A 22657-nucleotide genomic window follows, 5' to 3' on the forward strand; every position below is an offset into this window, starting at 1 on the left:
AGAAACCTTGTCCTGGGGAGGGAACAATTATCACATGTGTACATTATCAGTCTAGCACTGATCACTATGGGGGAGACTTAAGGCTCGTACACACTTGATGGAAATCGGATGAAATATCCTCCGATTTTACTCTCTGATGCTCAGCGGTCATTACCGTTTTTAGTTGACAGTGCATGATGTTCACGAAATTTCTCGTCCGATTTTTTTTTTGGGACGTTTGTTCCTAGACTTCCACGTTGTCAGCAACTTCAAATCATGCGCGGTCTTTCGTATCCGATTTTTCGCGGATGGACTGCATACACATTAAACGAAAATTGGTCGTCTGGGGACTGACGATAAAAATGTTGGTGTTTGTCTCTGTTTTTTTTTCGTTGAAAATGTCGGCATCGGCTGTTGAAAGTTGTGTACACACTAGCCGAAAATCATACGATTTTACCTCGGACGGGAATTGTTACTAGTGTGTACCTCACTTTACTAAAACTGGAACACACAGAATTTGGTGCATCTGTGCATAGTAACCAATCAGCTTCTAACTTCAGCTTATTCAATTGAGGCTATGTTCACACTGATCATCCAACACGGAAGTCGCATGACTTCTGATCCGACTTTGCCCTGCGACTTTAGGCCTGACTTCCATGCGACTTCAATGAACAGGATCTGAATTTGAGATGACTGCGACTTGTCCTTTGACCATCAAAACAATTCCTTTGCTTCCGGAATGGATGAAACCTCACACCAAACTTATAAAACAAAGAAAACAGTGTGCCCCCCCCCCCCCTCATATCTATATCAGACCCTTATCTGAGCATGCAGCCCAGCAGGTCAGGAAAGGGGGGGAAGAGCGAGCACTCCTCCCTTCCTGAACGATACCGGGTCACATGCCCTCAACATGGGGGATTGGGTGCTTTGGGGGCAGGGTTGGCTCTGCCTCTCACCACAAAGCACCTTGTCCCCATGTTGATGGGGGGAAAGGGCCTCTTCCCCACAACTCTGGCCGATGGTTGTGGGGGTCTGCGGGGAAGGGGTTTATCGAAATCTGAAACCATTGACCCCCCTCCATGTGAATTAGAATGGGATACATTTTACCCCTATCCATTCACCCAAAACAAAGTGTAGTATTATAAAAACAAGAGACAGTTTTTGACAAGTCCTTTATTAATCACTTCAGCTCCTGAAGGTTTTACCCCCTTAAAGCGGAGTTCCACCCAAAAGTGGAACTTCCGCTTTAGGTAGTCCTAACCCCCTGACATGCCACATTTGGCATGTCATTTTTTGGGGGGGGGGGGGGGTATGCGGGTACCTAGTTTTGACAGGTACCCGCTCCCACTTCCGCCCTGAGCGGAAGTTCTCCTCTCCCCCTCCCTCCCTGCAATCTTCTGGGACATGTCAGAGGTCCTAGAAGATTGCCGGCCGCGCATGCGCAGTGCGTACCCGGCTGTGCAGCCGCAAGCTGTCACAGCCGGGTGCCTACACCAGTGATGCTGAGACCAGAGGGAGAGGATGGAGGCTTCGGGTGGCTGCATCGCTGGACCGTGGGACAGGTGAGTGTGTGTTTATTAAAAGTCAGCAGCTACACTTTTTGTAGCTGCTGACTTTTAATAAACACAGAAAAGGCTGGAACACAGCTTTAATGACCAGGCCTTTTTTTGCGATTTAGCACTGCGTTACTTTAACAAAAAATTGCACGGTCGTGCGACGCTGTACCCAAATACAATTATTGTGCTTTTTTTTCCCACAAATAGAGCTTTCTTTTGGTGGTATTTGATCACCTCTGCAGTTTTTAGATTTTGCGTTATAAACAAAAAAAGAGCGACAATATTTTATGTACGCCATATTTTTTACTTTCTGCTATAAAACATTCCCAATAAATACATTTAAAAAATCTATTTCTTTTTATCAGTTTAGGCCAATTTGTATTCTGCTACATATTTTTGGTAAAAAAAAAAAAAAAATTACAAAAAGCGTATTTTAATTGGTTTGCGCAAAAGTTATAGCGTTTACAAACTACGGGATAGATTTTTGGAATTTTTATTTATTTTTTTGTTTTTATTAGTAATGGCGGCGATCAGCGATTTCCTGGGACCTGTGATGCGTCTCAGAAGACTTCGGGGAGAGAGAGAGAGAGGAGAATTTTAACTGTCAAAACTAGGCACCCAGTGCCCCTCCAAGAAATAACAGCATGTGGCAGAGGGGGGGTTGGGACGGGATGGACTTAAAATGGTTGTAAAGTCACATATATTAATTACTCTGATCCTTTGTTTTGGGTCTATGTTTAGAACAGTGTGTGTGTTATTTCTTAAAATGTTAATGCACAGGTGTCAATGTCAAACACAAGGCCCGCGGGCCGATTCTAGCCCTCCAGGACATTTTATGTGGCCCTTGCACCGCTCCTGCAGCTGCCTCATCTCAGCCCACACCTTTTCTCAGCAGATGGCAGCAGGGAGGAAGGAACTCCTCTGCCAGATCCTGTACTTCCCCCTGTAGCTGCAGAGAGGACCCCCCACCTTTGCAGTTGGCAGCAGAGAGGAGGACACAACTCCTCCTACAGATCCTGCACCTCTCTGTGCAGCTGCAGCACCCCCTCCTCTCCACCTCCACTGATCTCGGCATTCAGCAGCTGACTCCAGCCCTCCTCCAGACACTGCAGTTGATGCTTCCCAGCTCTGCCTCCAGCTTCTTCCCAGCAGCAGCACATGGTAAAGGGAATACACTGATGTAAGGGATGAGAGGGTGACATGACTTCTGATAGTGGTGGGCTACAGATAGAACTGGCCCTGGTGACCATCATGGTGATGCGGCCCGCGATGAAATTGAGTTTGACACCTCTGTGTTAATGCTACATACCTTCTTTGCACAGTGCTGCTGTGCAGTCATGTATCCTCCCTCTACTTCCCTTCTGATTTATGCAAGATGGCAGTGAGATAACCCATCACTGCACAGCAGCCCTGGGCAAAAAAAGGTATGTAGCATTAAAATGTTAAGAAAACGCACACACTGTACTAAATATGGACCTAAAACAGAGAGGATCAAAGTAATAATAGATGTTTCTTTAATTGCTTGCCGACCGCCCACAGTAATATTACTGCAGCAGAGCGGCTCCCCTACGTCCAGTCACGTAGAACTACATGACTGGAGTGCATGTGGTCTCGGCGGCAGGGGCGCTCCTCCGGAGCCATGCTCCCACTGTGTTTAGACACAGCAGGAGGCAGGCCGCGGGAGGAGAGGTGGCAATCGCCGCCTTCCTCCTGCGATCGTCCAGGAAATGTATGTAAACAAAGCAGGCGGATCTTCTGTGAGATAGGCAGGGACAGATGAGCAGTTCCAGCTAAGCGGAAACTGCGATCTGTCTGTGCCTGTCGCAGAACCCCACACACACACAGTTAGTAAGCATATAGGCATACATTAACCCCTTTGATCACCCCCAGGGTTAAGCCCTTCCCTGCCAATGGCATTATTACAGTAACAGTGCATATTTTTAGCACTGATTACTCTAGTAATGTCACTGGTACCCCCAGGAGTGTCAAAAATGTCAGTTAGGGGTCAGATCTGTCCGCCGCAATGTCACAGTCCCGCTAAAAATCCCAGATCGCCGCCATTACTAGTAAAAATAAAAATGACATAAATCTTTTCCGTAGTTAGTAGACGCGATAAAATTTGCGCAAACCAATCAAAATACGCTTATTGTGGTTTTTTTTTTTACCAAAAATATGTAGCAGAAAACAAATTGGCCTAAAATGTTAAAAAATTTTGATTTTTACATTTCTTTTTTTGGGAATGTTATATAGCAGAATGTGAAAAATATTGTTTTTATTTTCATAATTCTCGCGTTTTTTTGTTTATATCGCAAAAAATAAAAAGCACGCAGGTGATCAAATACTACCAAAAGAAAGCTCTATTTCTGGGGAAAAAAGGACATCAATTTAGTTTGGGTACAGCGTTGCACGACCGCGCAATTGTCCGTTAAAATAACGCAGTGCCGAATTGCAAAATAGGGCCTGGTCAGGAAGGGGGTAAAACTTTCTGGGGCTGAAGTGGTTAAAAGCACTGAAGCAGCTGCAGAGAATAGTATAACTCAATGCCGAAGGGGAGGGGAGAAGCTGGGGAGAGAGCTGGATGACGGAGGCACGCAATCTGACCACGCTATCAGGGATCAGCAGCCATAATAAACATGGTCAGGTAAAACAAGGTAACACAGGAACAGGTAGGATCAATTAGGTATTGTACATCATAGAAAGTGACAAGTAACATGGCAAAAGCACTATGCTGTACCTTGTGCCCTAAAGGGACAGAAGCTTTTTTTTTTTTTTTTTTTTTTTTAGGGTTACAACCACTTTAAAGCACAATGTCCTGCTTTAAAGAAAATGTTTAACCACATAAGGACCGCCCACCGCAGATATACTGCGGCAGGCAGCCGCTGCTGGGCAAAGTGACGTAGGGGTACGTCACTCGCTCAGCCGCCTGTAGGGGGCGAGCGTGCGCCGCTGAAGGCGCGCTCCCGCCCCGCTCGTTCACAGGCATCCCCGCGTGAGTGACCGGCGGCTCCGATGTCCACCGGTCACTCGCGATCTCCCGCAGGAGAGGGAGAAAGGCAGACGGCTGATGTAAACACAGCCGTCTGTCATTCTCCATTATGTAAGTGCAGAGACTATACGATCCTGCTATGTAGGATCGTATGTCTCTGTGGTTACATCACAAGCCACGCCCCCCCACAGTTAGAATAACGCCCCTAGGGACACACTTAACCCCTTGTTCACCAAAAAAGTTAACCCCTTCCCTGCCAGTGTCATTTTTACAGTAACAGTGCGTATTTATACTGTACTGTATTACTGTAGTAATGTCACTGGTACTCCCAAAAGTGTCAAAAATGTCAGTCAGGGGTCCGATCTGTCCGCCGCAATGTCGCAATCCCGCAAAAAAACGCAGATCGCCCTCATTGCTAGTAAAAAAAAAAAAAAAAACAATAAAAATGACAAAAATCTTTCCCGTAGTTAGTAAACGCAATAACTTCTGCGCAAACCAATCAAAATACACTTATTGCATTTTATCAAATATGTAGCAAAAAACAAATTGGCCTAAAATGTTAAAAATATTTTGATTTTTAATTTTTTTTTATTGGGAATGTTATATAGCAGAATGTGAAAAATATTGTTTTTTTTTTCAGAATTGCCGCTCTTTTTTTGTTTATAGCGCTGTTAGCTTAATCTCGTCAGGAGGCAATTACAAGGTGATATACAGCCCTTCAGTCCCAACTCCCCCTGTATAGTGAATTTTCCCTCCGCTGGCCAGGAGATGCAACGACACACAGCACTTAAGCATAGCGTAGACACATCTAGTTTATTTCAAGTTTCGCTCACACATTTAAAGGAAATTTGGGGGGCAAAACCCCGTTTAAACCAGTTACAATTCATGGGTCAACTTATCAATAGAACATATCTCACAGAAACAATACATTGAAAGGCCCTTGTGTTCCCTATACATCTCTGTCAATATGAGGTGTCTTGTGTCTGAAATTGTGTTTTGTGGGAGAGCCGATCCGTCTGTGTTTAGCTGTCTGATGTGTTAATGTAAGCAATTGTCAATTGTGTTTAGGTGGTGTCAGTAATCTCTATGCGAAGCCTTAACTTGTTAAGTGTCCAAATGAATGAATGAAAAGGTGTTTCACTGTCTGTCGTCTATATGCAAGATACAACTGTCAAGTGTCCAGGGTGTATGAATGAAAAGGTGTTTAACATGTAATTGCAAGTGGCCACATTCCATTGTAGAGTGGGCACGAGCTGAAATGTATTATGAAATATAATATTTCAGTAAGGCGCATTGATACACTCTTTCAAGCGCAAAAAATAAAAATTGCACAGCTGATCAGATACCATCAAAAGAAAGCTCTATTTCTGGGAAAAAAAGGACATCAATTTTATTTGGGTACAGCGTTGCACGACTGCGCAGTTGTCCGTTAAATTAACACAGTGACCGAAATGCAAAATATGGCCTGGTCATTAAGAGGGAAAATCTTCCGGTCCAGAAGTGGTTAATTTGGGGGGGGTAGCACACAATTATTTTTGGTTTATTAACCCTTTGATTGCCCTGTCACCCAGCCAGTGTCATTAGTACAGTGACATTGTACAGTAGTATCACTGATCACTGTATTAATGTCACTAGTAACGTTAGTGTCCCTCCCAGCTAGTGTCAGTTAGCGCTAGATTGTCCACCATACTATCACAATAACACTTTAAGTCGCTAATCAACGCCATTACCAGTATAGCGTCTGTACAGATCAGTATCTTGATCACGATCAGAACTATATTAGTGTCCCCAATAGTACAGCATCCCCCAAAAATACAACGTTAGATGTGGGACTATTCTTACCTAAGACATATAGCGAAATACATTTTGGCCTAAATTTATAAAGAAATTTGATTGTGTAGGATATGTTTTATAACATTAAATTATACATTTTTTAAAAGGTTCAATCTATTTTTATTTATATAATTAAAAAACCCAGTGGCGATCAAATACCACCAAAAGAAAGCTCTATTTGTGTGGAAAAAATTATTAACCCACTTGCCGACTGCCCGCCGCAGATATACTGCAGCGGGCTGGCTCGGCTGCGTGAACAGCAGTACCTGTATGGCCGTTTGAGGTAGTGCTCCTGGGGGGCGCGCGCGCCACTGGAGGCTCACGCCCAACCCTGTTAGGAAGCAGGCAGGCCGATCCACTGGACATTGCTGCCGGGGACCCGCGATCGCTGCCTGCTGAGAGAGAATGACGGTCTGCTGCTGTAAATACAGCAGACCGTTGTTCTCTCTGGAATGAACACAGAGCGCCTATGATCCTCTTATTAAGATCACAGGTCTCTATGTTGATTCCACAAGTCCCTCCCAGTTAGAAAGTACTCCCAAGGAGCACACTTAACCCTTTGATCACCCCTGGGTTAACCTCTTCCCTGCCAGTGTCATAATTACAGTAACAGTGCATATTTTATAGCACTGATTACTGTAGTAATGTCACTGGTGTCCCCCCCCCAAGTGTCAAAAATGTCAGTTAGGGGTCGGATCTGTCCGCCGCAATGTCGCAGTCCCGCAAAAAATCGCAGAAAAAAATGACAAATCTTTTGCTTAGTTTGTAGATGCGATAACTTTTGCACAAACCAATCAAAATACGCTTATTGGGATTTTTTTACCAAAAATATGTAGCAGAAGACAAACTGGCCAAAAACGATGAACAAATACCCCTACAAGGGGGTAAAAGCTTCTGGAAGTCAAGTGGTTAACAGTGTGTCGCTGTACACGGTGGGCGGGACTTGCAGGCCCTGTTGTCTCCTGTCACCCGCAGACCGCGCCCAGCCGCCACAGTTTAGAAGGCAATATATCACTGTAGGCAGAGGGGTGGGAAAGTGGGCGGGCGGGGGCGGGACATATAAGCTCTGTCGCCCGCAGACCGCGCCCAGCCGCCACAGTTTAGAAGGCAATATATCACTGTACGCAGAGGGGTGGGAAAGTGGGCGGGCGGGGGCGGGACATATAAGCTCTGTCGCCCGCAGACCGCGCCCAGCCGCCACAGTTTAGAAGGCAATATATCACTGTACGCAGAGGGGTGGGAAAGTGGGCGGGCGGGGGCGGGACATATAAGCTCTGTCGCCCGCAGACCGCGCCCAGCCGCCACAGTTTAGAAGGCAATATATCACTGTACGCAGAGGGGTGGGAAAGTGGGCGGGCGGGGGCGGGACATATAAGCTCTGTCGCCCGCAGACCGCGCCCAGCTGCCACAGTGTAGAAGGCAATATATCACTGTACGCAGAGGGGTGGGGAAGTGGGCGGGCGGGGGCGGGACATATAGACACTCGCCCGCACACCCCGCCCAGCTGGCACCGTATGTCACTGGCAACTGAAGGTGGGCGGGACTTGTAGGCACTGCGGCTTCTGTAGCCCAAGTGTATCTCTGGCGAGGTATACAATGCGTCTCCTCAGTGGGTATTTGACAGAACTATATCTTCTCAATGGACTAGGCACCGCCCCTGACCTATCGACCAATCCGGCCCATCTCTTCGTCAAATGCCGCTCTGATGATGGAGTGGGCGGTCGGATAACGCCTACACACCAACCAGGAGCGCAGCAGAGGGCGGTCATGAGCCGCCCCCTCCCTCCCCCATAGTGTCCGAGTGTCTGTGTGTGTGTCAGCCTCCCGTCATTGGCTCATACTCGCTGTCGGTCAAAGGCGAGAGAGGGCGGGGCCTGTGTGGGAGTCATTTCCTAAACTTCCCTGTTATTATGAGAAGACACAGGCAATCGGCTGGGGGAAGAGTCGTATGACCGGGGACAGGTAAGCGATAGCGATCCATTATACCGAGCCTCATTGTGTGCACACACTCGTCCAGGGATCATAGACAAGCCGTTACCTCGCACTGTCATGATCATCTGTATGAAATGACTATTCCTCAGCCTGTCGTTACCTGGAGACCACCAACCCAGCCCTTCCAGCTCAGCATCACTCCGGGAAGAGTCCCTGTACCAGGGAGTGCACCATTTTTCATGGATTCCATCAGATCCAGTGCTTAGAAAAATGACAGACTGGAAGAATGCGTTCTGATTGGTTGTAGCGATGGGGGAAATGACAGGCGGGGGGGAGGAATGGCTATTGATCGGCTGCAGTGGTTGGAGAAATGGCTACTGATGGGCTCTAGTGGTTGGAGAAACGACAGGCTGGTGGGATGCTTATTGTTTGATTCTAGTGATTGGAGGAAATGACAGGCTGGGGGAATGGTTACTGATCAGCTCTAGTGGTTGGAGAAATGACAGGCTGGGGGAATGGTTATTGATAATTTCTAGTAATCAGGGGAAATGACAGGCTGGGGGATGGTTACTGATCAGCTCTTGTGGGTAGGGGAATGATTACTGATCAGCTCTAGTGGTTGGAGAAATGACAGGCTGGGGGAATGGTTACTGATTAGCTGTAGTGGTTGGAGAAATGACAGGCTGGGGGAATGGTTACTGATCAGCTCTAATGGTTGGGGGAATGGTTACTGATCAGCTCTAATGGTTACTGATCAGCTCTAATGGTTACTGATCAGCTCTAATGGTTACTGATCAGCTCTATTAGTTGGAGAAATGACAGGCTGGGGGAATGGTTATTAAACAGCTCTAGTGGTTGGAGAAATGACAGACTGGGGAAATGGTTACTGATCACCTTTAGTGGTTGGAGAAATAACAGGCTGGGAAATGGTAACTGATCAGCTCTAGTGATTGAGGGGAAATGACAGGTTTGGGGAAATTGTTATTGATCAGCTTTAGTGGTTGGAGAAATGACAGGATGGGGGGATGGTTACTGATCAACTCTTGTGGGTAGGGGAATGATTACTGATCAGCTCTAGTGGTTGGAGAAATGACAGGCTGGGGGGAATGGTTACTGATTAGCTGTAGTGGTTGGAGAAATGACAGGCTGGGGGAATGGTTACTGATCAGCTCTAATGGTTGGGGGAATGGTTACTGATCAGCTCTAATGGTTACTGATCAGCTCTATTAGTTGGAGAAATGACAGGCTGGGGGAATGGTTATTAAACAGCTCTAGTGGTTGGAGAAATGACAGACTGGGGAAATGGTTACTGATCACCTCTAGTGGTTGGAGAAATAACAGGCTGGGAAATGGTAACTGATCAGCTCTAGTGATTGAGGGGAAATGACAGGTTTGGGGAAATTGTTATTGATCAGCTTTAGTGGTTGGAGAAATGACAGGATGGGGGGATGGTTACTGATCAGCTCTATTGGTTGGAGAAATGACAGGCTGGGGGGATGGTTACTGATCAGCTCTTGGGGTTGGGGAAATGACAGGCTGGGGGCATAGTTACTTATGGGCTCTAATTGCTGGGGGGATCCTTGTAGATGGAGGGTGTGGATGACAGTTCGGCCCTTGCTGAGATCAGACAATTTTCTGATGTCTGGAGCTCTGTTCAAGCCAATCAGATCTTGTACAGCTTGTGTTCTCAGGGATTTATTTGTTGTAATCTGTGGTGAGGACTCTGAGTTCTGTGATCTCGGTAGGCAGCTGATCATGTGCAGCCATGACAACTCTATGATGTGTGTATGCTGAGTGCATAGCAGTCCTGTGCACCATTCTTATCAAACCATTTCTCCTGCAGAATTAGATCAAATCCAGCTCTAGAAATCTAATGCCGATGATAGACCTCTGACTGGGGCGTCCATACTTTGAACCCTTTGGTGATGTGTGTAGTCTTTTGATTGTAGTTGTTACCTAATGAAATGTGTAGCTGACCTCTGTTCCTATCTCAATCAGTGCAGGTCAGTTTTGTGAGTAGGAAATCCTAGTCCCAGCAAACCTGAGCAAGCCCACCATATACATCACTGTACCCATATGACATTTTTATCATTTTTTTTTTTTTTTTTTCACACAAATATAGCTTTCTTTCTGTAGTATTTAACCACTTAAGCCCCGGAGGATTTGGCTGCTAAAGGACCAGGGTTTTTTTTGCGATTTTTTTTACTGCGTGACTTTAACGGACAATTGCGCGGTCGTGCGACGCTGTACCTAAACGAATTTGACGTCCTTTTTTTCCCACAAACAGAGCTTTCATTTGGTGGTATTTGATCACCTGTGCGATTTTTTGATCACGCGCTATAAACAAAAAAAGAGCGTAAATTTTGCAAAAATAACAATATTTTTCACATTTTTTTATATGAAATTCCCCAAAAAAAAAAGTAAAAATCAAAATTTTTTAACATTTTTCGGCCAATTTGTTTTATGCTACCTATGTTTGGTAAAAAAAATCGCAAAAAGCGTATTTTGATTGGTTTGCGCAAAAGTTATCGCGTTTACTAACAAAGGGAAAGATTTTTGTCATTTTTGGTGTTTTTTTTTTTTTAACGCGTAATGGCGGCGATCTGCGATTTTTTTTCGGTACTGCGACATTGCGGCGGACAGATCGGACCCTTGACTGACATTTTTGACACTTTTGGGGTTACCAGTGACATTACTGCAGTAATCAGTGCTATACATATGCACTGTTACTGAAAAAATGACACTGGCAGGGAAGGGGTTAACTTTATTGGACAGGGAGGGGTTAAGTGTGTCCTAGGGGCGTGATTCTAACTGTGTAGGGACATTCCTATTGGTGTAAAAGCAAAGATCAACCGTTCTACATAGTAGAACGGACAGATCTTCACTTTTACACAGGGAGAACTGACAGGCAGCTTGTTTACACAAGCTGCTCTGTCTTTCTCCCTTCACAGGAGCGATCGCAGTGTGACTGGCAGACATCGAGTCCGCCGGTCACACGCACTGACTTGCCTGTGAACGAGCCGCGGCGGGCGCGCGCCTCGGCGGGCGCGCGCCCGCCCGCGATAGGCTCGCAAGTCAGTGACAGGCGAGTGATGTACCGATACGTCACTCTGCCTGGCCGGGGCTGACCGCCGCAGTATATAGTCGTGCGGCGGTCGGCAACCGGTTAATCACCACTGGGGTTTTTACTTTTTGCCAGAGGTGGGGGACTTGAGTCACGTGACTTGACTTGAGTCAGACTTAAAGAGGTTGTAAACCCCCCAAAACATTTTTTTTTTTTTTTTTTTTTAAACCTGCAAGAGAAACACATAATGAGCTAGTATGCATCGCATATTAGCTCATTATGAAATACTTACCTTATAACGAGCCCCCGCCGTGCCATCCGCTTACCTGCATGATGGGCGACATGTCTAGTCGCCCGTCTTCCGGGATCGCGGCATCCGGCCATCTGATTGGCCGGAGCCGCGGTGACGTCACTCCCGCGCACGCGCGCGGGAGCCGACGGTCACGGCACGGGGCTCTGAAGGACGTCACTGGCTGCATGTAAGGTAAATATCTCCTAAACGGTACATGTTTAGGAGATATTTACAGTACCTATAGGTAAGCCTTATCATAGGATCATCTTTAGGTAAAAGTTACAGAGGAGGGTTTACTTCCTCTTTAAGTCACCAGTTTGAGGACTTGAGACTTGCTTGACTAAAATGAATCACTTACCGCAAAGTGACGTAGGGCTACGTCGGCAAACTTTGCGGTGTTATACCGGGATGATGCCTCTAGCTAGAGGCAACATCCCGGTACCGTGGTTTACAGCCGACGGTCAGCTTTCCGCCAGTAACAACCGATGCGGCTCGGGAGTCGCTCGATCGTTACCCGGGTGAACGGGAGGGGACGTCCCTTCCGCGACTTTGAGCGGACCTCCCGTCCCACCGGGAGACCCGAGCACCCAGCCAGCGTGTCCGGAAACGGCTTCGATCGGGTCTCCGATGACATAACCCGGAGGCGGCATCCATGACGTCACTTCCGGGTTACTCTGCTGCAAAAGGTGGCAGATTTAAAAAAAACGTTGTATGCAAAAATGCTGTTTTCGGCGTTTTGAATACATGGAAGTGTAGTGGAGGGGTCTAGGGTCTTTAAGACCCTCAATCCCTCCATACAGAGTACCTGTCACTGCATATTGGTGTCACAAGGGATGTTTACATTGCTTGTGACAGCAATAAAAGTGATCAGATTTTTTTTTTTTTTTTTTAAAAACCTGTAATAAAGTTAAAAAATAAAATAAATGGGGGGGAAAAAAAAGTTTTAGCCACCCCCCGTCACCGTTAGCTCGCGCACGAAAAAAAACATATAAGGAAGTCGAGCCGCGAATGAAATTGCTGTTCAAACCACACATGTGAGGTATCGCCGCAATCGCCAGGAGCGTGAGCAATAATTTAAAAAAAAAAAAAGAGCTACACTCTAACTCTAAACTGGTAACTGTTAAAAAAATTTAAAGTGTCGCCTATTGAGATCTCTATTGACCGTAGTTTGTCGCCATCCCACGGGGGGGCGCAATTTTAAACCGTAACATGTTGAGTATCTATTTACTCAGCGTGACATGTTCTTTCACAATATACAAAAAAAATGGGCTGACTTTACTGTTTAGTATTTTTTAAATGCAGTGAAATGTGATTTTTTTTTTCTAAATTTTTCCCAAAAAATGGCGTTTTAAAGACCGCTGCGCAAATACCACGTGACAAAAAATATTGCAATTACCGACATTTTATTCTCCAGAGTCTTTGCTAAAAAAAAATATATATATATATATATATATATATATATATATATATATATATATATATATATATATATATATATATATATATATATATATATATATATTATGTTTGGGGGTTCTAAGTAGTTTTCTAGGAAAAAATACTGATTTTTAACTTGTAAACAAAGTGTCCGAAATAGGGCTGGGGCTTAAGTGGTTAATAAAAGACTCGACTTTGACTTGGTATTCATGACTTGAGACTTGACTTTGACTTGAGACATATGATTCGAAATGACTTTACTTTTTTAAGTTATTAAATATTTGCATTTTCTCAAGATGTGTTTAAAGCAAAATGAATGTGCCTGTTATGTTTCTGACACTACAATCACTTAAAACTCCTCAGTGTGTTCTGATTTTTAGGACACTGGTTGTTTAACAATGGAAATACTTAACATGTTTTAATGACTGTGGTGTTGAACAGAGATGTATAGTAACGAAGTAGAACTACTTAAGTACTGTACTTAAGTACCGAAATGCGGTATCTGTACTTTCCTAGAGTAGAATTTTTTTCTCCTACTTCTACTTTTACTTCACTACATTTTTTCGATGATTTCGATACTTCTACTCAAGTATTTTTTTTTTGTGCTGCATAGTTACTCGTTACTTTTAAAAAAATTACCACTGCCAGAACAGTAGATGGCAGGTTGCATAAAGCTCAAAAAAATGTGTATAATGTCATTTGTAAATCAGCGCATACGAAAATAAAGGCTGTGTATAATAAAAGCTGCTATACCAAATCTTTCCAATAAAAAGAAAATATGAAACAAACAAATAAATTGTGCTACAGCGCTTAAAGTGCATCAAGAAACTACTAACAAACACCGGTTAATCATTTGAATAAATCATTTGAAATAATAAAAACAATATGATGTTCATACTTTTGACTTCTTTCTTTAATAACTACATAACACAGTACTTGTACTTCTACTTTCAGTACTTGAGTAGAAATTTTTTTTCAAAACTACTGGTACTTTTTACTTTTAGTACTTAAGTAGCAAATTTTTTGAAAAAACTACTTGCAATACTTAAGTAAAAAAAATGTTGAATACTTTAGTACTTCTACTTAAGTAACTTTTTCTGCGAGCACTTCCACTTCTACTCAAGTAATTTTTTGATCGAGCACTTGTACTTTTACTCAAGTAGAAATTTCGAGTACTTTATACAAGTCTGGTGTTGAAACATGACCGGATGAAGGATTTTGAGCTGTTTGGGCATTATTATTATTATTATTTCAGGTACTTATATTGCGCTGTCAATTTACGCAGCGCTTTATATATACACATTCAAAGTGTTTCTTTAATATGCCAAGAATAAAGCACTAAGCAGTTTTGTTAATGTTGAAAATAAAACAAAACCTTTCCTGACCACTAACTTGTAACTGATTTAAAGGTGAAAATTGGGGTAGATCAGTATTTTTACTTGATTTGGGACTTCACCAAAATAAATGACTTGACTTGCTTGACTTCTAGCAGGGACTCGACTTGACTTGTTTGCTTTTCGCCACAGTAACTTGGGACTTGCTTGAGACTTGAAGGTTAAGACTTGAGACTTGCTTGTGACTTGCACATGTGTGACTTACTCCCATGTCTGCTTTTTGCAGAACAAAGATCAAACATTTTGAAGACCAAACACATTTTTCTTTTGAAAAAAAAAAAAAAAAGTTCATAACTTTAGGCCAGAGGGTATTCTACTACATGCCTTTGGTGAAAATAACCAAAATCAGTGCAGAATTATTTAATCTGTAGGAAAATTATAGAGTCACTACAAACTATGTAATATATATCCTGAAAATTGATCAATCCTAATGTACTGACGGCCGATCCCATTTCTTGAGGCCCAAAAATGCCAGGACAGTTCAAATATCCTCCAATGAACCCTTTCTGGAAAGTAGACAGTCAAGGATATTTAGTAAGAGGCATGGAGAGTTTTTTTTTTTTTTTTTTTACATACTATCACCAGTGAAGTAAACCATCATCATATAACGGGTAATGCGGCAATCTGGGACACTGTCCGGTGACAGCATGTAAAAAAAAAATGATATAGTATCTCACTAAAGTGAGTACACCCCTCACATTTTTGTAAATCTTTTATTATATCTTTTCATGTGACAACACTGAAGAAATGACAATTTGCTATAATGTAAAGTAGTGAGTGCACAGCTTGTATAACAGTGTACATTTGCTGTCCCTTCAAAATAACTCAACACACAGCCATTCATGTCTAAACCGCTGGCAACAAAAGTGAGTACAACCTTAAATGAAAATTAGCCATTTTCCCTCCCTGGTGTCATGTGACTCGTTAGTGTTACAAGGTCTCAGGTGTGAATGGGAAGCAGGTGTGTTAAATTTGGTGTTATCGCTCTCACTCTCTCATACTGGTCACTGGAAGTTCAACATGGCACCTCATGGCAAAGAACTCTCTGAGGATCTGGAAAGATAACTCTTGCTCTATATAAAGATGGCCTAGGCTATAAGAAGATTGCCAAGACCAACTGAGCTGTAGCACGGTGGCCAAGACCATACAGCGGTTTAACAGGACAGGTTCCACTCAGAACAGGCCTTACCATGGTCGACCAAAGAAGTGGAGTGCACATGCTCAGCGTCATATCCAGAGGTTGTCTTTGAGAAATAGACATAGAAGTGCTGCCAGCATTGCTACAGAGGTTGAAGGGGTGGGGGGGGGGTCAGCCTGTCAGTGCTCAGACCATACACCGCACACTGCATCAAATTGGTCTGCATGGCTGTCATTCCAGAAGGAAGCCTCTTCTAAAAATGATGCACAAGAAAGCCTGCAAACAGTTTGCTGAAGACAAGCAGACTAAGGGCATGGATTACTGGAACCATGTCCTGTGGTCTGATGAGACCAAGAAAAACGTATTTGGTTAAGATGGTGTCAAGCGTGTGTGGTGGCAACCATGTGAGGAGTACAAAGACAAGTGTGTCTTGCCTACAGTCAAGCATGGTGATGGGAGTGTCATGGTCTGGGGCTGCATGACACTCCCATCACCATGCTTGACTGTGCATTTAATTTCATTTAGTTTAACCACTTGCCTACAGTGCACTTTCACCCCCTTCCTGCCCAGACTGATTTTCAGCTTTCAGCGCTCTCACAATGACAATTACTCAGTCATGCAACACTGTACCCATAAAAAAATTGTGTCCTTTTTTTCACCCAAATAGAGCTTTCTTTTGATGGTATTTAATCACTACTGGGTTTTTTATTTTTTGTGCTATAAATAAAAAAAGACTGAAAATATTGTGAAAAAACGCATTTTTCTTTGTTTCTGTCATAAAATTTAGCAAACGAGTAATTTTTTTCTTCACAAATTTTGGCCAACATTTATACTGCTACTTATCTTTGGTAAAAATAACCCAAATAAGTATATATTATTTGGTCTTTGTGAAAGTTATAGAGTCCACAAGTTATGGTGCTAATCATTGAAAATTGATCACACTTGACCACACCTGATGTACTGAAGGCCTATCTCATTTCTTGAGACACTAAAAAGTCAGGAAAGTACAAATACCCCCCAAATGACCCCTTTTTGGAAAGTAGACATTCCAATGTATCTAATAAGGGGCATGGTGAGTTTTTTAAAGTTGTAATTTTTTCCCACAACTCTTTGCAAAATGAAGATTTCTTTTTTTTTTTTTTTTTTTTTTACAAATTGACGTATTAACAGGTTATTTCTCTCACACAGCATATGTATACTTGCAACTACACCCCAAAACACATTCTACTACTCCTCCTGAGTATGGCGATACCACATGTGTGAGACTTTTTCACAGCCTGGCCACATACAGAGGCCTAACATCCAAGTAGCACCGTCCGGCATTCTAGGAGCACAAATTACACATATAATTTCCTGACAACCTATCACACTTTTGAAGGCCCTGGAGCATCAGGACAATGGAAACCCCCATAAAATTACCCCATTTTGGAAAGCAAACAGCCCAACGTATAATTTTTGAGGCATAATGAGTCTTTTGAATATGTCATTTTTTTTCCACAAGTTTTTGGAAAATGTGGAAAGAAAATGAAAACACATTTTTTTTACACAAAGCTGTCCATGTATGCAATATTTCTAACACATAGCATGTACATAGCAAAAATTGCACCCCAAAATACATTCTGCTATTCCTCCTGAGTATGGCGATACCACATGTGTAACACTTTTTCACAGCCTGGCCACATACATAGGCCTAACATCCAAGTAGCACTTTTCACAAAGTTGTCCATTTATCCACTTTAAGACTGGGCCTATTTTTGACACTTGGTGTTTACAAGCTAAAATATTTTTTTTTTGCTAGAAAACTACTTAGAACCCCCAAACATTATATATTTTTTTTTAGCAGAGACCCTAGCGAATAAAATGGAGATCGTTGCAATATTTTTATTTACACCACATTTGCGCAGCAGTCTTCCAAATGCAATTTTTTTGAAATTCACTTTTTTGAACTAAAAAATAAGAAAACAGTAAATTTAGCCCAATTTTTTTCCATAATGTGAAAGATAATGTTACGCCGAGTAATTAGATACCCAACATGTCATGCTTCAAAATTGCGCATGCTCACAGAATGGCGCCAAACATTGGTACTTAAAAATCCCCATAGGCAACATTTTAAAAATTTCTGCAGGTTACCAGCTTAGAGTTACAGAGTAGGCCTAGGGCTCAAATTATTGCTCTCGCTCTAACGATCGCGGAGATACCTCACATGTATGGTTTGAACACCGTTTACATATGTGGGCAGGACTTGCGTATGCGTTTGCTTCTGCGCGCGAGCTAACGGGGACAGGGCGCTTTAATTTTTTTTTTTTCCTATTTATTTTATTTATTATTTTTTTATTTTTACTCAGTTTAAAAAAAAATGTTTTGATCATTTTTATTCCTATTACAAGGAATGTAAACATCCCTTGTAATAGAAATAGGCATGACAGGTCCTCTTTATTGTGAGATCTGGGGTCAAAAAGACCTCACAACTACACTAAAAAAGAAAAAAAAAAAATTGTTGAAAAAGAGAAAAAAAAAAAAAAAAAAGCGGCCCTTTAAACCGGTTGCTAGGCAACGTCTTTTGACGTAGCTCCGGTCCTCCAAGACCATAGAGTCGAGTGAGTGCCATCTTGCCCTCACTCGACTTCCTGTCTCTGATGATCCGGGACCGGATAGTTTTCCCTGCTGCCGGCGGGTCCGGTAAGCTGGGAAAACGTCTGGGACGCGGCAGGAGGGGGGGGGGGCACCTCTTCCCCTGCACCGTAAGGGTAATTCTGCGGCGAATCCGCCACTGGGACCACCCTAGAGCTGCACGATTAATCGTATGAAAATCGCGATCTCGATTCACCCCTCTTGACGATCTAACCCTGAAATATGCTCGATTCTTTGCATAGCAGAGAGAACAGCTGTGGAAAAAAAAAAAAAAAAAGCCTCCCGACAAACCAAACGCTATCAGCAAAGTCTCCCAGTAACTATAAACAAAAATGATTACATTGTATCTTTTCCTTCCCTCTGCCAGGGAGAAAGGAAGTTTAACCTCTTAAAGACTGGATCTTTTTCTGACATTTGTTGCTTGCAAGTTAAAATCATTTTTTTTTGCTAGAAAAGTACTTACTTAGAGCTGCACGATTCTGGCCAAAATGAGAATCACGATTTTTTAGCTTGGAATAAAGATCACGATTCTCTCACGATTCTCTGTGTAACAAAAAAAATTGGGATAACTTTACTGTTACGTTTTTTTTTTTTATTCATTAAAGTTTATTTATTGCGTTTGAAAGACTGCTGCGCATAAAATATTACAACAATCGCCATTTTATTCTGTAGGGTCTCTGCTAAAAAAATATATAAAATGTTTGGGGGTTCTAAGTACTTTTCTAGCAAAAAAAAAAATGATTTTAAACTTGCAAGCAACAAGTGTCATAAAAAGGTCTAGTCTTTAAGAGGTTAAACTTCCTTTCTCCCTGGCAGAGGGAAGGAAAAGATACAATGTAATAATTTTTGTTTATAGTTACTGGGAGACTTAATGCTGATAGGCGTTTGTGGGAGGAAAGATACAATGTAATCATTTTGTTTATAGTTACTGGGAGTTTTCCACAGCTGTTTTCTCTGCTCCCTCAGCTATGCAAAGAATCGAGAATATGTCAGGTTTAGATCGTCAGGGGGGGTGAATCGAGATCGCGATTTTCATACGATTAATCGTGCAGCTCTACTTAGAACCCCCAAACATTTTATATATTTTTTTTAGCAGAGACCCTACAGAATAAAATGGCGATTGTTGTAATATTTTATGTCATACTGTATTTGCGCAGCAGTCTTTCAAACGCAATTAATAGACTTTAATGAATAAAAAAAAAACGTAACAGTAAAGTTATCCCAATTTTTTTTTGTTACACAGAGAATCGTGAGAGAATCGTGATCTTTATTCCAAGCTAAAAAATCGTGATTCTCATTTTGGCCAGAATTGTGCAGCTCTAGACCACCCTTATCTGAAAGCTGACCGCCCGCCGTTTCAAAAAATACCGGGGTTATGGCAGGTATCTGCTGCCATAACCCCAGTATTTAGCTTTTAATGGCCGACGCATATAGTCGTTATGCGGTCGGTAAATGATTGCATGTATATGGCAAACAGGTGACGATGACTGATGGGGTGACAGGTGACGATGACTGATGGGGTGACAGGTGACGATGACTGATGGGGTGACAATGACTGATGGGGTGACAGGTGACAATGACTGATGGGGTGACGGGTGACAATGACTGATGGGGTGACGATGACTGATGGGGTGACAGGTGACGATGACTGATGGGGTGACAGGTGATGATGAACAATGGTCGCACCGTCCCGCCGTCAATTGACGGCGGGCGGCAAGTGGTTAATAATTTTCTAACCAATTTTCAGGTTTTCAGAGCAATTTAAATTCTTTGTGAAAAATAGCTGGTTGTTAAAAAGCCGGCCGTCGCGTCGCTATCACTGATGACTTATCAGCTGTCGGCGCGTTTTCCCCGCTGAGAGCTGAAATGTAAACAAAAGAAAGACGGCAATAAAAAATGCAGGGAAAAAAAAGTGTTTGATTCCCCCCCCCCCCCGAATCCATACCAGGCCCTTATCCGAACATGCAGCCTGGCAGGCCCAGCAAGGGGTGGGATGAGCAAGCGCGCAACCGCGCCCCCCCCCCCCCCTGAACCATGCAGGCCACATGCCCTCACCCCAAAGCACCTTGTCCCCCATGGAACCTGTCAATATCAATTCAAGCTACAGCGAGAAGCCTCTATCATTTAAGACGTAAGACTATAATATCCTTCCGTTGCAGTGGGGCTGTCCCTGTTCTGCAAAAGTTAAATGCTCATTTAGATCTAGGGGACAGGAACAGACAAAAGCTGCCCTACTCTCCAGTGGTGGACTGTACCTCTGCGTCATTGGTCCAGTGTAGGACTAGGGGCTCTGCATTGGACTTGGTAATGCCAAAGGACCTGCCACTGCCAGAGTGTAGGGAAGAAAAGGCTGCAGAGACCAGTCTAGCAGCACATAGGAGCCTGAGAGAGTGGAGGATCAGGAGCCTGAGAGAGTGGAGGATCAGGAGCCTGAGAGAGTGGAGGAGGATCAGGAGCCTGAGGGAGTGGAGGAGGATCAGGAGCCTGAGAGAGTGGAGGGATCAGGAGCCTGAGAGAGTGGAGGGATCAGGAGCCTGAGAGAGTGGAGGGATCAGGAGCCTGAGGGAGTGGAGGAGGATCAGGAGCCTGAGGGAGTGGAGGAGGATCAGGAGCCTGTGGGAGTGGAGGAGGATCAGGAGCCTGTGGGAGTGGAGGAGGATCAGGAGCCTGTGGGAGTGGAGGAGGATCAGGAGCCTGTGGGAGTGGAGGAGGATCAGGAGCCTGTGGGAGTGGAGGAGGATCAGGAGCCTGTGGGAGTGGAGGAGGATCAGGAGCCTGTGGGAGTGGAGGAGGATCAGGAGCCTGTGGGAGTAGAGGATCGGTTAAGTAAAACTACTTTTCATGTTCCCTTGGACCTAAACAAGCATTTAACCCTTGCAGTGCATGGACAGCCCCACTGTAAGAGAGCATTTTTTACTTTCCTTGGAGCTTTAGGGCTAGCTTTACAAAAATGTGTTTTGGTGATGTGCATTTATGATACCCTAAAACCGCTTGTAGTGCCGCTCCGGGTGCTGAAATGTGAGAACAAGTCTGGTGATTCACTGTGTGATGAGGGTGCCAGCTTCCATGTATGCTCAATCCAGAAAGCAATATAGACCTGTAGAAACAAAAGGACTTCACACATCGCTAGCCCAACAGGTGATGTAGAGAGTGAACGGCCTCAGCGACAGGCTTCTCCCTAGCCACAAGCTGATGCGTTTTGCCCACCCTTGAGCATAACTGTAGAGGAACTTTGCTTGGTAGAAGCTTATGGCTGAGGATATTCACTCCACCTCACCTGTTGAGCTGGCAGTGTGCGGTGTCCATTTTTTTTTTTTTCTACATGGTAATGTGCACTACCGCAATTCACAGCCTCTTCACAGTATGTTATTGCGGAAAAGTGCGGCACTGCATATTGATTGCACCGGTGTGATGTAGTGTCTGCATTCCTAACGTACAGTGCCTTGCAAAAGTATTCACCCCCCCCCCATTGACTTTTTACCTATTTTGTTACATTACAGACTTAAGTTCAATGTTTTGTTAATTTGAATTTTATGTGATGGATCAGAACACAATAGTCTAAGTTGGTGAAGTGAAAGGAGAAAAATATATACATAAAACTAATTTTTAGAAATAGAAAACAGGAAATTGGCATGTGCGTATGTATTCACCCCCTTTGTTATAAAGCCCATAAAAAGCTCTGGTGCAACCAATTACCTTCAGAAGTCACATAATTAGTAAAATGATGTCCACCTGTGTGCAATCTATGTGTCACATGATCTGTCATTAAATATATACACACCTTTTTTGAAAGGCCCCAGAGGCTGCAACACCTAAACAAGAGGCACCTCTAAACAAATACTGCCATGAAGACCAAGAAACTCTCCAAACAAGTAAGGGACAATGTTGTTGAGAAGTACAAGTCAGGGTTAGGTTATAAAAAAATATCCAAATCTTTGATCCCCAGGAGCACCATCAAATCTATCATAACCAAGTGGCACAACCGCAAACCTGCCAAGAGATGGCCGCCCACCAAAACTCACGGACCGGGCAAGGAGGGCATTAATCAGAGAGGCAGCACAGAGACCTAAGGTAACCCTGGAGGTGCTGTAGAGTTCCACAGCAGAGACTGGAGTATCTGTACATAGGACGACAACAAGCTGTACGCTCCATAGAATTGGGCTTTATGGCAGAGTGGCCAGAAGAAAGCCATTACTTTCAGCAAAAAACAAAATGGCATGTTTTTGAGTTTGAAAAAGGCATATGGGAGACTCCCAAAATATATGGAGGATGGTGCTCTGGTCTGATAAGACTAAAATGTAACTTTTCGGCCAACAAAGAAAATGCTATGTCTGGCGCAAACCCTACCCTTCACATCACCCAAGGAACACCATCCAACATGGTGGTGGTGGCAGCATCATGCTGTGGGGATGTTT

At 43.6% G+C, this 22657-nt stretch overlaps 1 protein-coding gene across 2 annotated transcripts in view; it reads left to right on the forward strand.

Annotated features, from left to right (window-relative positions):
* Positions 1-8189: 8189 nt before the first annotated feature.
* HERC3 (HECT and RLD domain containing E3 ubiquitin protein ligase 3) overlaps positions 8190-22657 on the forward strand; it is a 136761-nt gene continuing 122293 nt past the window's right edge. For both annotated transcript variants that reach the window (XR_014225897.1, XM_082272057.1), the window contains exon 1: positions 8190-8316. The gene's annotated coding sequence lies outside the window, so the exon portion shown is untranslated. The remainder of the gene's footprint in view (positions 8317-22657) is intronic.

Source organism: Pelophylax lessonae, assembly GCF_965119305.1.
Source record: "Pelophylax lessonae genome assembly, chromosome: 1".
NCBI classification, from domain to species: Eukaryota; Metazoa; Chordata; class Amphibia; order Anura; family Ranidae; genus Pelophylax; species Pelophylax lessonae.